This window comes from Augochlora pura, chromosome 11 (genome assembly GCF_028453695.1).
Source record: "Augochlora pura isolate Apur16 chromosome 11, APUR_v2.2.1, whole genome shotgun sequence".
Classification (NCBI taxonomy): Eukaryota; Metazoa; Arthropoda; class Insecta; order Hymenoptera; family Halictidae; genus Augochlora; species Augochlora pura.
The window spans coordinates 11,446,130-11,463,860 of NC_135782.1; the positions used below are offsets into that span (position 1 = coordinate 11,446,130).

Genomic DNA, 17,731 nt, shown 5'->3' on the forward strand with positions numbered 1-17,731 from the left:
GAACGGCTGTAAAATTGACGAGTCTCTACGTGCGAGATCTCGTAAGAGATGCAATACTGTTGGATGCCAGCCAAACTTATTCTAAACTTATTCTAGGCGACGCGACGCGACGATTCGATGATCGTAAAATAGACAGACGGGTTGTAACCGCGGCCGCAACTCCCCCGACAGCCATAACGACACGCTGCACGTCTTCGACGCGGGCATCCCGAACAGCTGAGATAGAGCCGATTTAACGACGCTCGTATAATAAGCCGGAGATGTGGCACCTCTTCTGTTCCCATGGCATTGTCAGAGTTGTGGGTAGCTCCGGGGCCACTACAGTGCTCCCGATTTAACCGGTTTTATCGGGCATTCGTGTCGGATCATCTACTCCGTATGATCTTTCTGGTCACTCTCTAGCAGGACGCTTTCCGAGCTTCTATCAAGGATTAAATTTCTTCAGTCGCAAATGCCAACCACGGCGGTTCCGTGTTCAACTCGGTATTAATAATTCATGTCAAGGAAATCTGTTATTTCCAACGATCGTAATGAAATTTTATGAATTTATAGAAAAAAAAAATATATAAGACTTATTCAGTTTCGTTCTAAGAAGAGGAACTCTACAGTTTGTAGAATTTAGTATCTAAGTTAAATAAACTTCGTCAAACTAGATGTAAAATCTTACATTCTAAAACGATGATATATTAGGTTGGAAACTATGAAACGGACGTTTTTGTTTAGTCTCTGTTTATTTGCGACGCCCGTTTTATAGTTTCCAACCTAATATAACTAAGCATAAACAGTTAATTTTGCCAATATAAAAGGATGTGTTAAGATAACTTTTTTTAGTTCAAAGCTAAGAATATTATAATTAATACTTTTTTTCTCTTGAAGCCGATTTTATCTAATATTGAAGGACATCATGTTTTACATATTAATCTTTATTTTGTAAAGATCATTTAAAAGTCATAGTGTTAGAAGTCGTTTAATTCGTATTTATGTGCACTACAGTATTGCATTATAAAAAGGAGGTTAATGTGTAAAAATTTCCGATGATTTTTAATACTCGAAAAATTTACCTTGAGATCTTGGTTTTGGACTAAACAAAGTTGTCATGACATACGTTTTTGTATCGGCAAAAATAACGAAAATATTTCAATGTGCACGATATAATAAACAACTATGTTATACACAATATACAGAATCCTTTAGGATATAAATTTTTACATCTATTAGCACTGATGAGTTGGAAGTTGGAATTGACGTGATTTTGTTCGGTTCATTGTCGTTCTATAATCTCTGTCATTTCTTACAATAAGATTGATTGCATTAACGAAATATAAAGTTTATCGTACTTTATTGACAATATTTTCTAATTTCCTCGTGAAAAAATTGTTCATCAAAATTTCCTGGAATTACTTGAATTATGAGAATAATTGTTACAAAATTACGATATTCAAAGCACATAAATGATTAAAATACGATAAATCGAATTTTTGATTCGTTTATAAAATATATAAAAATTGTTCTCAGTGAGAAATACATATTTTTGCTTCTCTAAAATTTGTTAGCATTTATAACAAGTTTGTTTAGCTAAATATATTTGTAAACTTGTTTAAAATTATATATACACCGTTACGTTGTAAGAATGACTGTTGCTCGAATCGACTCCATCGCCATAGGCCTGTGATTTCCACATACACTACTGAATTCTATGAAACCGGGTTTCCAAAGAAACAAGGCGGTGGCTAATTTATTTTATAAACGAACAGATTGATCTACGAGACACGCGTATAGTATTATTCGAGCTCGCTGAAATTCGTACAACGTACAATGATTTCATCGCCGCCACATTAGATTAATTTCTGCGATTAGAGTGCTTACGCAAGCATTGACAAATGGTCAAAGTCACTAATTCGAACGTGCCATTTAATCATTTTTATCTCACTGCACTTTCCAGAAACCTTCAATTGTATTTTGCAATTTTCATTAAAATGAAAAATAATTGCTTAAAACAAAAAAAACAGTTCACTAAAATCACGCACTGCAAAATTATTGTTATTTGCGCAGATGCATTTTATTTTTTATTTAATTAATTTCAGACATTTTAGAAATGTCCAATTAACAATATTATTTATGGTATTGGATTGTTTGATTCAATATACCATTCTTAATAATATAATAATAATTTTTATAATTATAATTATAATGAATAATAAATTGAATAATTATTTCCATATCAATGTATATATATGTTGCATTTCTGACTCTGAAACTTCAGTATATAAGTACAAACGTAATTTTTAGAAAGTTGCAATTTATTATATTAATAATAATTTTGGGTGAATAGAATAAATTTCGAATCGAATAATACGTGTGTTTCGTATTAATAATGGTTATATATAGCACTGCAGCATATAGAGCTAATCTTACGCTCTGTTACCACAATGTCAGGATGGCCGAGCGGTCTAAGGCGCCAGACTCAAGGTTCACACCTTACCCGTTCATTCCGGGTTTCTGGGCATTCTGGTCCTCTCTGAGGGCGTGGGTTCGAATCCCACTTCTGACAAATCTTTTTGTCAATTTTTCATTCGTTGACAATGTTTCTCCGTGCTAAATCGCAATTCGATGACGTAAAACATTGACTATTTTCTACTGGATAACTGTCCGTTCGACAACAGCGGCGTCGCGGGTTCGAATCCCGGTAACGTGAAACAGATTTTTTTTCTCTTCAAAATATCCAAAAATTGTATTTCATTTAATTTTTTCTTTTACTTGCATTCGTGATACTTTTTCTTTGATTACATTTAAATATTTTATGCGATGAACTTGTATTCAAATATAAAAAATATAATTTGTTTACAGTAATAAGTAGTGGAGGTATATTTTTAAATGTAGAATAATGTATAACAGGAGCAATTTATACAGCAATAGTTAACAATTTATTTATTTTGCTGTTGGATCGTGAAGTAAATATTTATTATTAATGTAATAGTGCGTTGTACTCTCTTTATACTACATATGTATACTGTACTATGCATTAGACATTTTGTTCTCGATGATGATGTTTTTAATATGAATGCATATGTTAGCTCAATAAATATAGTAACAATATATAATGAATAATAGAATAATATAATTGACTTGATTTATTAACTAGACATAATTAATAATATAATAATATAATATGATATAATAATCTAGAATAATAATGATTTATTAAATAATAATATTATCTTTATTGAGACTATTATTAAACGGTATTATTATAATCCTACGTGTAAATATTTCTCCATACTAAGCAAAATTAAGTTTCTTCATTATATTAAATAATTTTAATAGATGATGTTCTAGAAAATGATATGATTGCAATAGTTCTTTCTCGGTAATTTATTTTTAAGTTAATGGTGCAGCATTTATACGAAACAGTCAAATTAATGCACGATCACCGGCACCAACGATTCGTTGCACCATGTTTTGCTATAGCTATTATGCCTAATGGATAATACGGGTCTGACGCACGATTCGCAACCACTCTTGCGAAACTCACTTTGTTTCCGGGAGAAACATCGAGCATGGTAGCACAAACAACAGCTGTGCCTAGCCCTCTTCGTTGTTCAGACTACTTTTGGAATAAATGTTTTTCCTCTTTCCCACACAATGATCACTCTATACACGATTACCAACTCAATGACACAATAGAAGTGACCTGTATACACAATGACTCGAGAATTCGTTTGGAACCACACCGTGGCGTAATAATTCCCTTAAAAGGTGACACGTGGCATTTCGAGTAAACGAAACGAATTCGCACAAGGCATGTACTATCTCCAGATTGCCCTTTAATGAAATTAATGTACCCTGTAACTGTTAAATTTTATTTGAAATAGAAATAAAATATTACTGTTTGAAACAATTTATTTCAGAGCAATATATGAACATAATAATTTCGATTCATTTGAGATAAAGCGATTTGAAATTATATATTGGAAATGGGTGTTTAAATACATTTAACACGTTCACGCCGGCGCGGCCCACCGGTGGCCCGCATTAAACTGTCTCGTCGGGCGGCGCGGCTCACCGGTGGCCCGCACTAAACTGTCCTATCACCTTTCTAATTATACTTACTGTCGGAAATTTGTGGTCAGGATGAAAAAACGGCACGAGTTACAAAACTTGCACAATAAGATCTCACTGTACTGCAGAGCAACAAACAACGCGTATGCAGGTCTGATCAGGCAATAACTACGCGCCGCCAGATGAAGCGCGATATTAATTTCAGCGCCGCCTCATAGCAAAACAAATGAAAATCGGCCCCGGCGTGAACTTGTTAAACTAAGGTGTAGTTTTAAATAAAAGAAACTTTATTTTACGGTGCGTGAGGAAGCTCTTTTCTATGCAGATGATTTTCCACGACTGACCGTGGCCTTTCCGGAACCCCAAAAAGAAAACTAGGGTCCCCTCGTAATTCGAAACTGTTATGCTTGTGCCTCACAAGGCCAAGCACTTATACGAGGTGTATATTTTCCTATCTTAATTTCCATCGCTTCTAAGAACATTGATTTGTTTTTGTCCATGCACAAATATCGTATTGTGGGTAATACGTAATATTCCAATATTATATGTTACAAACTGGATAATAGAAAACTGAAATAATATTGAATCAAAAGATTTTATTTTGTACAATTTTCGCAACAAATTGTTTAGACCAATGCTTCCTTTATGAGACTTCTTTTTAAAGTAATTTAATTCATAATTATTTCGAATAATATTATTTCAGAAGAAATCATAGTCACGGAAATTATTATGAAATGAAATAACATATTATTTGTATAATGTGTTTAGTTCTGCCCTGAAATATACTTTATTGGTGTTTGGTTGTATGAACATATGAAGTACATTAATACATAGAATATATTAATAAATATATTATTGTGAATATATTGGTTGTATGAATATACGTATCTCAAAATAAACTATTAACATACATATTCAATAATCTGAAACTTTCATTACGTGTTTTAACGTCGTAAACAAAAAGAAAAACATTTACTGTACATTTATTTGGATGCTACAATATTACATAGACAAAGGAACAAAATTTCACTTGAAAGAATGGAACGACATAACAAACAATAGATTATCACCAGACTAATTATTCAATGAACACAAATACGTTCGAAGTTTTGGCAAATGATCCGAGAAGATTCTGCGAGTGCAAAGGGTTAAGAAGTTCATGAACCGATCCAGTTCAAATAAAAATCGCCTGATATTCAATCTACCGTTTCCATTAATCAACAATATTATGTCAAACGGATCGTGCGCTCCATCGAGACTGATCCGCGTTCATTCATCATTGGAAAAATAAAAAAAAAAGAGAGGAGGAAACTGTCGTCTAATCGATAGATCTTCCAGCGGGGAGACCAACAATAAGAGCGGAAAGGTTCGTTGCTTCGTTTCTATCGACCTAGATTAAAAGCGAAACGTCATTTGTTCCGTGACTTATGACTCCCGCTCCCTGCGCGTTGTTTCATTGAGCCTGTATCGTGTGCTCGACTAACGAGCACCATGCTGCTCCTGATTGATGTCGGATCGACTTTTCTGTAAAGAGTAACGGATACGGCCTGGCGAACCTAAGCTGTATTCTCGCTAGCCGCTAGCACAGCCGGCTTCAGGCACCGCGAGTGTTAACAATTGTCGAGTTACAACATTTTCTCCGGGATACACACCTTGCACGTCACTATAATTATGGGACTCGTGTACAGCTGCACCTCTTTTCACACGGTATTTATTTTTAGACGCGTAAATTCTACGCGGCTTTTTTTTAGTATACTTCAGTTGCTTTTGTTTCAGCGTCTTAACATTGTACCAGAATTGGTTTAAAAAAAGGGACCAAAAAAGTTACGAAAAAGTAATCTGATTAATCGTTATCAATTAGTTACAATAACTGACGAGTTATAATCGTGAATCATTAATCAGTATACTTTTTGCCTAAATATTGTTCGATCAATGATTATAAACTAGTTATAATAACTAACAAGTTATAATCGATAATCATTATTCAGATTGCTTGTGAAATTAACTGCTTCAGTTAAACAGTACGTAGACTTTTTGTTTCGCTTCAAAATACAATTATAGGACCTGGTCAACACAAATCCATCCGTAGCATGCAGTTCTCTGAAAATTCGTTACTTCAAATAAATTTTTATCTCTTTATTACATTATGATCAGCAGCTGCTCACCAACTGTTAGGCTACTACCGCGTTTACAAAACTTTCATTTCGTATGTCCTGTGCAAGTCGAGGTATTTTTCCGGGTTTACTGCCTGCTACGGTCAAATCTCGAGACATGCGGATCGCACGTGCGTACCGTTCCGGGGTACGGTTCATACCTGGAGGTGACCAGTACTCTGGACGGTCACCTCTTCCTTCTTTCCTTTTCCTTCTATCTCTTCACCTATTTCTTGTCTCTACTCTGTCAATAACCAATCATGCAGGACAACCATTCCCCTCTCTCAATTTAGAAATCTATCATCAGCAAATCCGCTTGTTCCACCAAAAATGCACGCCCATACCGAATTTACCTCGGAGCAAATAGCATCTCACTCGACACTCTCGCAACACAATCTCCAGTACAAACACACACTTCACACGAAATTCATTAGTCTAACCATCACTCTCATCTGTTAGTTATTCGCTGCATTGTAATCAGTTAATAATAGTCACAGAATCAACGTCGTTTATAGTTTCGATTTTGTTATTTAGTGTTATTATAATAAAGAGTTTTATTACATTTACATCAACCAATTTTATCATCCTTGTCATTCGAAAGAATCACTGGGAACCGCGTATCGTCGAGACAATCGTGTGTGCGCGGATAAACACTTTTCATTATTGTTATTACAACGTACGTTTGAATTAATAAATTCATTTTATCATTTCGTAGAAAGCAGTTTGCATAAAAGTTAATCAACGAATTAAATTAAAGAATATAATATCTTTAGTAATGTATTGATCTGAGATTTTTTAAGGTATAGTGGAGACTCTCTTATCTAAATTTATTTTTACAATGTTCTTATACATTCTATTATCTAATCGTGCTATTTAGACACATATAATATATAATAGATATGTAATAGATATAATAGATATAATAGGTATAGTAGGTATAATAGATATAATAGATATAATAGGTATAATAGATGAAATAAATATAATAGATGTAATAAATATAATAGAAAATAGGTATAATAGGAATAATACATACAATAGATATAATAAATATAGTAGATTTAATAGATAATAGAACATTTTAGTATTGCGATATTATAAAAATAAGCCCTCGGATAGCAGAGACTCTGCTGTACTTTAACTGAAATAAATGTATCCCTACTATCCAAGGTACATATGTATATGCTAATCACCACATTAAATGTCAATCAGCTGGGATCCCTGCTCCACGTCCATCGGATGATTCTACATTTACCTTGACTGGTTTCTTGATTTACGTTTGCCATGGTAGTTTGTCTTCGTATGTATCGCGTATCCCTAAGTCACTATAGCAAATAGTGGCAACTGGCAAACATCTCAGTTCGTTATAATTCTCTCTACAGTTACTTGGATGTTGACATTTTAAGTGACACATTGTTCTTTTACACCTGTTTACAGTGCCAGCAATTCAAACACAGTTTCAATTACTAATATTTTTCAATTAGTTCTTCAGGGAATAGAAAAATTAATTGTTACTTTATAATAGAACACGCACATCTTTCTAGATTTATTGTAATAGAAAAATCGACTTCTGCAGATTAATTATTCTTAAACAATGAAGTTTTTCGCTTTAGTTTCATTTGTTTTGCTTCATAGTTGCACTAATTTCACTATGTAAATTTTAGTCAACGATCCTTCAGTTTTAATCTTTTATTATGTTGAGAACCATGATATTTGTATAATAATCATTAGAATGTGGCCTTTATGCATTTATGACAACAATGAATAACTCAAATATAAAATAATAAAAACATTTAGAGAATTTAGAAACATTATTGTATTATTTGCAATTCATTGAAATTATTAAAGAAGGGATAAATATTTCTGTAGCGTCTGTATCTTACCATTAACGCAGACATTTTTCATTTTTTATAAAAATCTCGTTAATCATTCTATTTATTTCGTTTTACATAAGAATTGCAATGACACCCTTGCGACATTTTTAGACAATGATTACGTAGGCTTTGTGTCCAATAAATTCCTTTCGGCATTTTAAAAACAATTTCAGGAAATTTCGACAAATGTTTGGAGTTCAACATGATTTGCCAAGTACTAAATGTCGAATCCAACCATTTTTTGGCAGCGGTCGGCCATCGACCAGCGATAACAGATAGCTGTAACTCAGCCGTATATAGCATTTGTACAGTGTCCGCCGCCATTTACCTTTCCTTTCTAATTTCTCGGCCACAGTAATTAAACGGACAGCGTATCATTAGCGAAAGAGTTACTGTTAGGGCGGGCAAGCGGTTTTTACTTTTCGGCGACACCTCGTTATTAGACGAATTCTTGGACCGTCGCCAATGTAGCTAAACCTCGCGCCACCACGAACAGACGATTGCGGAATGGTTTTATGTACGAACTAATTGCTGGCCAACATGGCCCGGTGTACCAGGGAAGCTGTAATTAATTTTTCTTTTACGGCGCGCCACGTTGAACTGTACCGAGCAACTATATTAAATGTACTGTCCCGCCATAAATCAAACGGATAAACATCTCGAGGAACATTCGCCTCGAATTTTATTATAATGATCTCAAACATCGTAAACTGGAATTGTAGAATTGTTAATTTTAAGTATTTCCGCGGTTCTTGGTTGTCTTACAGTGTTCGACCGTGGTTTCTGTCGAGGCCAACTTAGAATATGCAAAACTCTGTCTCGCAAATGAACAACGCACATGTCGAATTAGTTTTAAAAAATTAACGATTAGAACTTGTAATGTTCCACCAATGCATGCGTGTATTAAAATAATAATAATAATAATAATAATAATAGTAATATGAGAATATTAAAATTATATTTATCATTTAATTTATTATTTTCGTATGAAAGTATCGTATGAAAATGCAATTCTATGCACCCTAGTTGCGTCACTAAAAATTGCTATAACAAGTTTCAAAATAACTTTGACGGTACCAATTCCGTTTATATTTAAAAAACTGTTAAAAGTGTAGATATTGTACATAATTTCATACGAATAAGTTGCAATGAATCATATAAAACAGAAGTACTATCGATTAGAAAACGTGTTCTGAATTTTGAGTAAAAATAGCTTCAATTATGTGGGATTAACCCTTCGCGATCGTATGTCTATATTTTACTTATCTTCACTTTATTTATTTTTACGTAAAATGAAAATATAATATCGTGTCACATAAATCGAAACTTCAAAAAGGAATCAATAAATTTTGTCTCTCCTTCTTAATTTTGAAGATTATGTATTAGTGTTCGTTCACGAAAAATTAATATCAACTAGCATGCAGTATAGTATGTATGTATACTATAGTATATAGTAATGTAGATGGCGTAGTATTCATTTTCATTGTACTGTATAATGAACATTAATACTACAAAACTAAAAGTCACATTAGCATACATTCAGTTCCATATAGAGTTTATTTTCCGAAATTGTTATACACGTTAATATAATTTATTACTTAACACGTTCTATGCCGAGCTATTTTTACTCGACTCTTCACTCTGGGCATTTGTTATTCCGCTAAAATTTACTATATTATCTGTAATTATTAATAATCGTATGTAATAATAAAACAAATTCGTTACGATCCATTCTTGTGGTGGAAATTAATTCTTTAATTCTAGATTTATTATAAATTATTTTTTAGTCCATTAAATAAACATGCAAGCATGTACCACCGGTGGTACACATGGCACGGAACATGTTAATATAATTTGTTTAAACAGAATTAGTCATTCTACTTCTCAGCTCATTTAAATTTGTACTGCCCACGAGCGCGTTAATACAGCTATATAATTGTTAAGTCAATAAAAAGAACTTATCCATAATTCTAATTTCCGTAAAATTTCCCACAAGTATGAGAATTTCTATAATGATCCAGTCTAATAATAGAATTTCGAGCTTCTATCACGCGACCCAAAGATTTCATTAATTTTCCAAAGCGATCGCACATGTTGCACTTGAACGTGTTCGCGTGAACGAAGACGTGAAAGTTCAACAAATCATGTAAGCACTGGCACCGCAAAAAGACGGAGAGCAAATAGCCACGCTCACTTTCACTCGATCAGTGCTACCGATAGGGTTCACGAATTGCAGATACGCGTTTGTTTGAACCATCGATAATTTTCCGCTCTGACTGCGATACTCTATGATTTCATGTGTAACGTGTATATTGCAGTAACCTGGTTCGTTTGTTTTCTGCCGTACTGTTTCAAAGGTAAATGATGAATGACACGTTACATGATCGCCGAGAAGATAATGTTCATAGTGCACGATATGATACGGGACACGTTGCTTCTTCTGTAGTACAGATTTCTTACTACATAGATCTTTGTATCATTATTTTATTAGTGACAGAAGTAGCACTGTGTGGCGTGTTTAAAATAACGTGTAAGTTCTATTATTTGTTATTCGGAGTTAAGTTTCATTCGTGAATAAATTTAAATACTTATTATTATTTAAGTTTAATTATTTCTTATTTGTCAATAATGATAATTCAGTTATTTGTTATTCGCAAGTAAGACATAAATTTAGTTCAGTCGTCATTCACAAGTAAAAAATAAATTTATTTTATTCATTATACAAAATTTTCGAATAAAATGATAATATATTTAAATATATATTAAAATGATATCATACTTCTAAGGACCTAAGTAAATCCAATATATAAAAATGATTAATCATTTCAAAAATATTTCAAGTGTTCTGACAAAGACTTGAGGCACAAAATGGAATAATAAAAACAATATCAGGAGAATAAAAAGATAAAAATTAAAAATAATTCAAACTAGTAGGAGAAGTGCTAAATGAATAGTCATCGTTTTAAATAGATTTCCTTTCCAGGTCAATTTTATAGAAATTTTTACAAGTCTTAATATTTCCAAATATTAGTATTTGTATTACATTATCCAGAATTATTCCTCAACGATGACGTTATGTTTCAACATGATCTTGCCATCTAACTAATTAAATTTCCGTACTATTTTCAATTTTGCGTGTCTCAACGATCAAGTTCTACACAATTAGATTTCCAGTTCCACAATTTATGTACAAATAAAGACGTTTAAATAATTAAGTTAATCCTTGATTTGCAAAAACTGATCAGAATACTCGCGTGTTCCGATTCGTTGGGATTCGAAACGTGTGGGATTAGGTCTTTAGAAAATCTACACGTAAACTGATATACGTCACACGCGAAGATATGTAAATGAACCGTAGCTTACATTCAACGATGTAATTGATCCGATAACACGAGCAAGATCGAAGCGAAGGAAATGCTCTACTTTATTATGTTTATCGTAAAAACACGACCGTTCTGTTACGTAAATTACACCGTATCTTTCGACGAAAAGGTTTAATCGCTTGGTGATCCAGGTTTAAACCGTTGCGAAAGCTGCGTGTACGATTGGTCCACTCGCGGTGAAACGCGGCGCAACGCTGCTACACAACCGACGCAATTCGAGCAATTTTCTATAATTAAAATACCACGCGCTACTGCGCTACGTGTTAATTCTATACGACGATATCGGGCATTCGAGGTAATCCGATTTCACAAAATTTCCTGCTGGACGTGTACCGGTTTGAAATCGCATTTCCTGCGGGACGCGTCCGTCCATTCATGGAAATTGCTTGCGATAGATTATATTACGTTTCGATAGTATTAACCCTTTGCGGTCGTATGTCTACTCTCAGCCACCAAAGCAATTTATTTATCTTTTCTCATCTATTTTATTTCTACATAAAATTCAAACATATTATTGTGTTACATATGTCTAAACATTAAAACGGGGTTAATAAATTTTGTTTTTCCTTCTTTTATTATTGTTATCTCATTACTGTTCACTGAAAGGAAATTAATCACGACTAGCATGACTTATGTATAAATTTAATACGACTGCAAAGGGTTAAACACGCAGAAAATTCGAAGGTATTGATATGGTATACTATAATGAAAATGTTTGTGGAACGTGCTTATAGATTTCAGCCATTTTATGAGAACTTAAATTTTTAATTTTACATAAAAGTTGCTTATAAACAACAGTCGTTCTCAATAGAAATTCGGTACAGTATGACCGATAAAACATATACAAATTCTTTTTAACAAATGAATTCCATAGGTAAGAGGTTGAACATGTTTAGTGGAAATTTTGGATTTTCATTTATTGTTTTTTATTGTTGTGTAATATGTTGTGTAATTATATATACAGGATGTCTCAAGAGTTAGTTGAAATCAAGAAATAAAGGGTTCCTAAGGAGCTTTGAAGCAACTTTTTTCCTTAGCGAAAATAAAATTCTCGGCTTTGTTTACGAGTTATTAAAGAAAAACAGTGACCAATGAGCTGACAAAGTTCAAGTTCCGTTGATTGGCTCGATTGCCTAGCGCTAGTCGAGCTTGCTCTCATTGGTCACTTGGTTTTGGAGCACTCTCATTGGTTTTTCGTTAATAATAACCTCAGGATCTCGCCATTTTCCGATTGTTAGACATTTTTGGGCAGTTTGTATACATATATTATTAGCTATAACACTTATAAAAACATTAATTTAACAAATGTATATATTGTTTAGTATTCATACTAAAATATTGGAACACATTTTAAAACATATAACCTTTCCAAAATTGAAGAAACTGCGATTTTATTATTTTCCTCGTCGCTTCAACCAATTACAATTTTCACAAAAATTTGCATACAATTTGTCTAGTAAAATAATCCCTCTAATACTTCAAAAAATTTCAAATCGTTTGGTTCCATTTTGCAAAAGATTTTTGCATTTGAAGAGAGACAAATATTTTGTGAGCGATGTAAAATTTTCGAGATGTTCGAAGAACAATGTTTATACATATTCCTATAAAAATTACAGTTGAATTTAGCAACAAGAAAAATCAGGAAAATCGCAGTTTTTCCAATTTTGTAAAGGTTATATATTTCAAAATATGCAGCAATATTTTAATATAAGTGCGATGTATACATTTGACAGATTCATGTTTTTGTAAACGTTACAATGGCCAATTATCACGGCTAATACTATTGTTTACAATGAAAAATAATAGATAATACTCAACGGTAATAAGTAAATACAATAAAAACTGAAAAAGTTATTCGATTTGTAAAGCTGATGAATATCTTACAGATTAATTCTGTGGAATTCCGAGAAAGGGCGCTTCATTGCAAATTAAATTACGTTCATCGACATTACGTTGCGCGAGGATTAAATCGAAAGTTCGCGAGGAGCGATGCCATTGAAAGCTAATCGACCAGGAATCGATTACCGAAATATGATCAAATGGCAAGCGACTGGCAAGAAACCGATTGAAAACAGCCGGTAAACAGAGAGCGTGGTTCGCCGGTTGCTGCAGCGCGGTCAACGAATCATCGAAAGAACACGGGGGTTCACGGAGCGATAAGAAACACGATCTAAACGATGTGTAATCGTTAACTAATGCGAATCGAAACGGGCTCGATACCTTATAAATCGCGTAGCCGTGCAGGAACACGCGAGCGTTCGAATCGTGAATTCTTTATTGATCGTCGGGCTGCTCCGCGGCTACCCCCATAAATTGCTTCTGTAAATAGGGTTCAGAGAAATTGTTGTATCTAGCGTGCACTTAATCGTTCACGTAGCGAAAGTGCAAGTCCGTGGCAATGATGTTCGCGGTGTAACGTTTCGTTCCCTTAATCGGTAGTCGCAACCCGATTCACGTGTAAGGAAATGGATATATGGGAATGCGGCGTGCAAGTGCATTCGAGCCCGCTTTCTACCGAAAGATTCGATTCGTCTTCTGGGAAACTGCGCCGTCGATCGCACGGAACCGTTCCATTCGAATCATCATCAACGCTGCAATCATCGCGACGATGAGTCGTCGGTGTACGATGATCGAAGGGAAAGTCGCGAAACGCGAGCTGGTCGCAGGGAATCGATTCGTTGTGTTATCTGTTGTGTACAACACTTAAACCTTTCTTGGTTACGTTATTGTAATTTGACGCTATCATGAAGGAGTGAATTTGTTACTCAGAAATTGGTGTTTCTTCAATGATCAGTATACTGGTTGAAGCTAAGGGATTAAAGGATCGTTCATTTTCACAGTAATGTTACTCTGATTTGTATTCTTATCCCCTTTGACGGCTGTTCTCACGTGCACGTAACTTCACGGATATATATTGTTAACAAAATTTATTGTATTTATATTACGAATAGAGTATATCATAGTCGCACTATTGAAAAGGTAATTACGCTATTAACGCTTAGACTGCTGTACAGCAGAATATTAATTAATATTATTTAATGAATATATACTCTTCTACATATTATAAATTACACATTAAAATTTTATGATTATAAGTATAACGTGGTTGTTGCTATTTACAGATTTTTCATCGCATCAATTCTGAATTGTGCGTTCCTGGAGGTTCAAATTTTCAATATTTTATTAACTTTACTGTAATGGAGATTTTTTATTGGAGGTATTGGACTTAAATAGCTGTATATTTGTTAAAAAATACATCTTTCAACAATATGGTTTAACTATCATTTCTACTAAATTACAATCTTTAATGTTATTTATTCTACTGAGACTAAAGTTCATCATTTATTCATTATCTCCACATTTTTTTAATTAATGAACTTACAAATATTTGTTATATTAATGTTATATTTATTTTTTTTGTATATACCTATGTCGTTAAAAGCATTTATTTCCAATGAAGATTAATCTATTTATACGTAAACATATACTGGCAACTTGTAATTATCCAATATCAAGAAATTCTCACATATAAACATAATTTTGCAAAATTTACAAATACATTTCACAGTAAAAATTATGATTGAAACACTAACAGAGGACAAAAATAATAACCTCCTCCATAATAGCAAAAGCACAATCATCATACACAATTAAGGGATTAAAGAGCCATTATTTTTCACACAGCAACTTTAAGTCTACGTACTTTGCTTATTTAAGTTAATCCGTAGAATTCACCGTTAGATCACGTTGTATCTTTATAGAGTCATCATAAATGTCATACGACCTGCCATCCCTAATCATCGTTTCAACAAATAAGTTTAAGAAGACACCGATTTACATAAGTGTATCCGGTGTGCAGAATTAATAGGTGGAACCGATTACAGGATCCCGATTACAGTATCACAACTATCGATCACAGTTTGCAGTTCCTGCAGCAAGTTCTTCTAAAATCACTCTAAAACAACGTCGGAAATTTACAAATACTTTTCGCAAAATCTTTTTATCGAAAAAATAAGAGAAACATAACAATTTTCTTCGATTTGCGTTCAGACATAATTAACTTCATATTTACTGAACAAGATATATTACATCTCTTTATTACAACATAAACGAAATAAAAGAACGAAAAAATTGTTCTTTTAAAAAATAAAGATACATGAAAGTGTCAAAACATTTTTTAATTCAAGAATAAGCAAGATAGAAAAGTGAACAAATTGTTGTATTTTAAATAAACGAAATCGAAAAATAAAACGATTTTATTACAATAAAAATAAAAGAAATAAAAGAAGAGAACAATTTAAAATAAACGAAATAAAAGAAGAGAGAAATTTAAAAGAAAAACAAATTTTAAATAAACAAAATAAAAGAAGAAAAAATTTAAAATAAACGAAATAAAAGAGGTGAAAATTATAATATCTCTTCTTCGATAAGTATAGATTGAATTATGCCCAAAAACAAGTCGAGGGTACAGTATCGTTTCATAGTAATGGTTCCACTACCCTATGGCAATGTCGAATCAGAGCAGCGCCGCGTTTACAGAACTGTCTACGGCGTTCGGAATCGACTTTAATGTCTTCCTCGCCACGTTTCCTGCGAGCTTATTCAAATCTCGATTCCGCGACCTTAACCAGGGGAACGCGGCCGCCCCAGTCTTCGTGTCGGAAAGGCGACACGTGAGGTTACACGCATGTAAAGTAAACCGTGCTCGCGGACACGCGATCGTCCGTCACGACACGTAGCGGACGGCTAACTGGGAAACCGGCGAACCGCTGCGCAGCCTGAAATTACTAGATCGTAAAAGTTACTCGGTGCCCGAGCCGGACAGCGGCAGCAGGTAAGTGCTCTAAATTCACTTACGCGGCTAGCCGTAACGGCGCAAGATCATTGAGCACTCGATCCGAGGGAACACGCGCCTCTCGTGAACGAAAACCATCGGGTTTCGTGCGGGACGGAACAACCCTGCTAGATACTGCTCTACAATCCCGCGAAATATACGGTCGGGGTACCTGTAATCGGCCTCTGTTATTACGCTTCTACTCCGGATGCACTTTAAGCAATGAACAATATTAATATCAATGGCATGAAATTGAATGGCATATACTGACAAAAAGCAAAACATTTATTTTCCTGTAGTCGCTTATTTATCTTTTATTTAACACTAGATTTACCAGACCGGTCAAAAATAATAACGAATAAATTATGCAAATAAATGCACTATATAATATCACTTTAACACGTTGACGCCGGCGCTGATATTCACGATTTTCTCTGTGAGTTGGCGCCCGATATTTACAAAAATTAAATAATTATGTTAAGTTTATAATATTGAATTTCTATGTTTTTACATATTGAATATATGTTTATAATGTTCAGATAAAATAACATAAACCTATTTTGTAGTATCTATTTTGTGAAATGCAAGCAAAATAAACAAATGTACGCAGCCCACGGGTCTGACACGTATGATCCACCGGTGGGTCAAGCCGTCGTCAACGTGGTTAAGTAAGTATACTGTCCCTTTAAAAAATTTAGCGCGTGTATTGAAAAATTTGTTGCTCAATGCATATTTTCAGGTATTCTATATTTCATTACAATTGATCTTGTGTCAACCGTTTGAACTCGAATGGTGACTCTGAGGCACCACTAAAATTGTTCTATTGCGTCCTAAGATAATTTTTATACAAAGTTTAGATTTAAAAAATTGTTAAGCAGTGCAACTGTTGGTACGAGTTACAAGAATTAATTTCGAATGTATAAAAAGTGCACAGATTGTTTCAGATTTGCAGTTTAAATGGCTTCGAGTGCAAAGGATTAATTTCATCGGGAGTTAATGTGTACGCTTAAACAATTTTTCAAACAACAATTTTTCAAATTTTATCCACGGCACTGTGTTTCCAGCAGAGCACACGCCGCCTTGATTTGCGGCAGCCGGAATGACCGGTATTCAAAATACTAGTTGTGTAAATTAATCTGGTGCCTTCCGAGACGCCTGTATCTCGTAACTATTTTAAATTCAAATATTTTATCCGCATACAGCTGTTCAGGAGATCCGACCGTGCTGTTTCTAGACAGTGTCGCGCGAGTTTGTTGACTGACAAACCTAAGCTGAAGAGATCTGCTTGCACTCGAGGACTAAGAACATTGCCGCTGAAGTATAGCACGTGTCGAATAAATGTAAGCTCGACAGAGCTCTGTTTACTTTTCAGTGTAAGAACATTGCTGTTCAGGTAAGGGATGCTTTAATTAGGATGAAAATGTAAGG

At 33.9% G+C, this 17,731-nt stretch overlaps 1 protein-coding gene and 1 non-coding gene across 5 annotated transcripts in view; one reads left to right on the forward strand and one right to left on the reverse strand.

Annotated features, from left to right (window-relative positions):
- Dgo (ankyrin repeat domain containing protein 6 diego) overlaps window positions 1–17,731 on the reverse strand; it is a 321,616-nt gene that overhangs the window by 85,199 nt on the left and 218,686 nt on the right. The window lies entirely within an intron of this gene.
- Window positions 2,432–2,551, forward strand: Trnal-caa (transfer RNA leucine (anticodon CAA)). The gene is made up of 2 exons: window positions 2,432–2,469; window positions 2,507–2,551. It is a non-coding gene; the product is annotated as a tRNA-Leu (tRNA).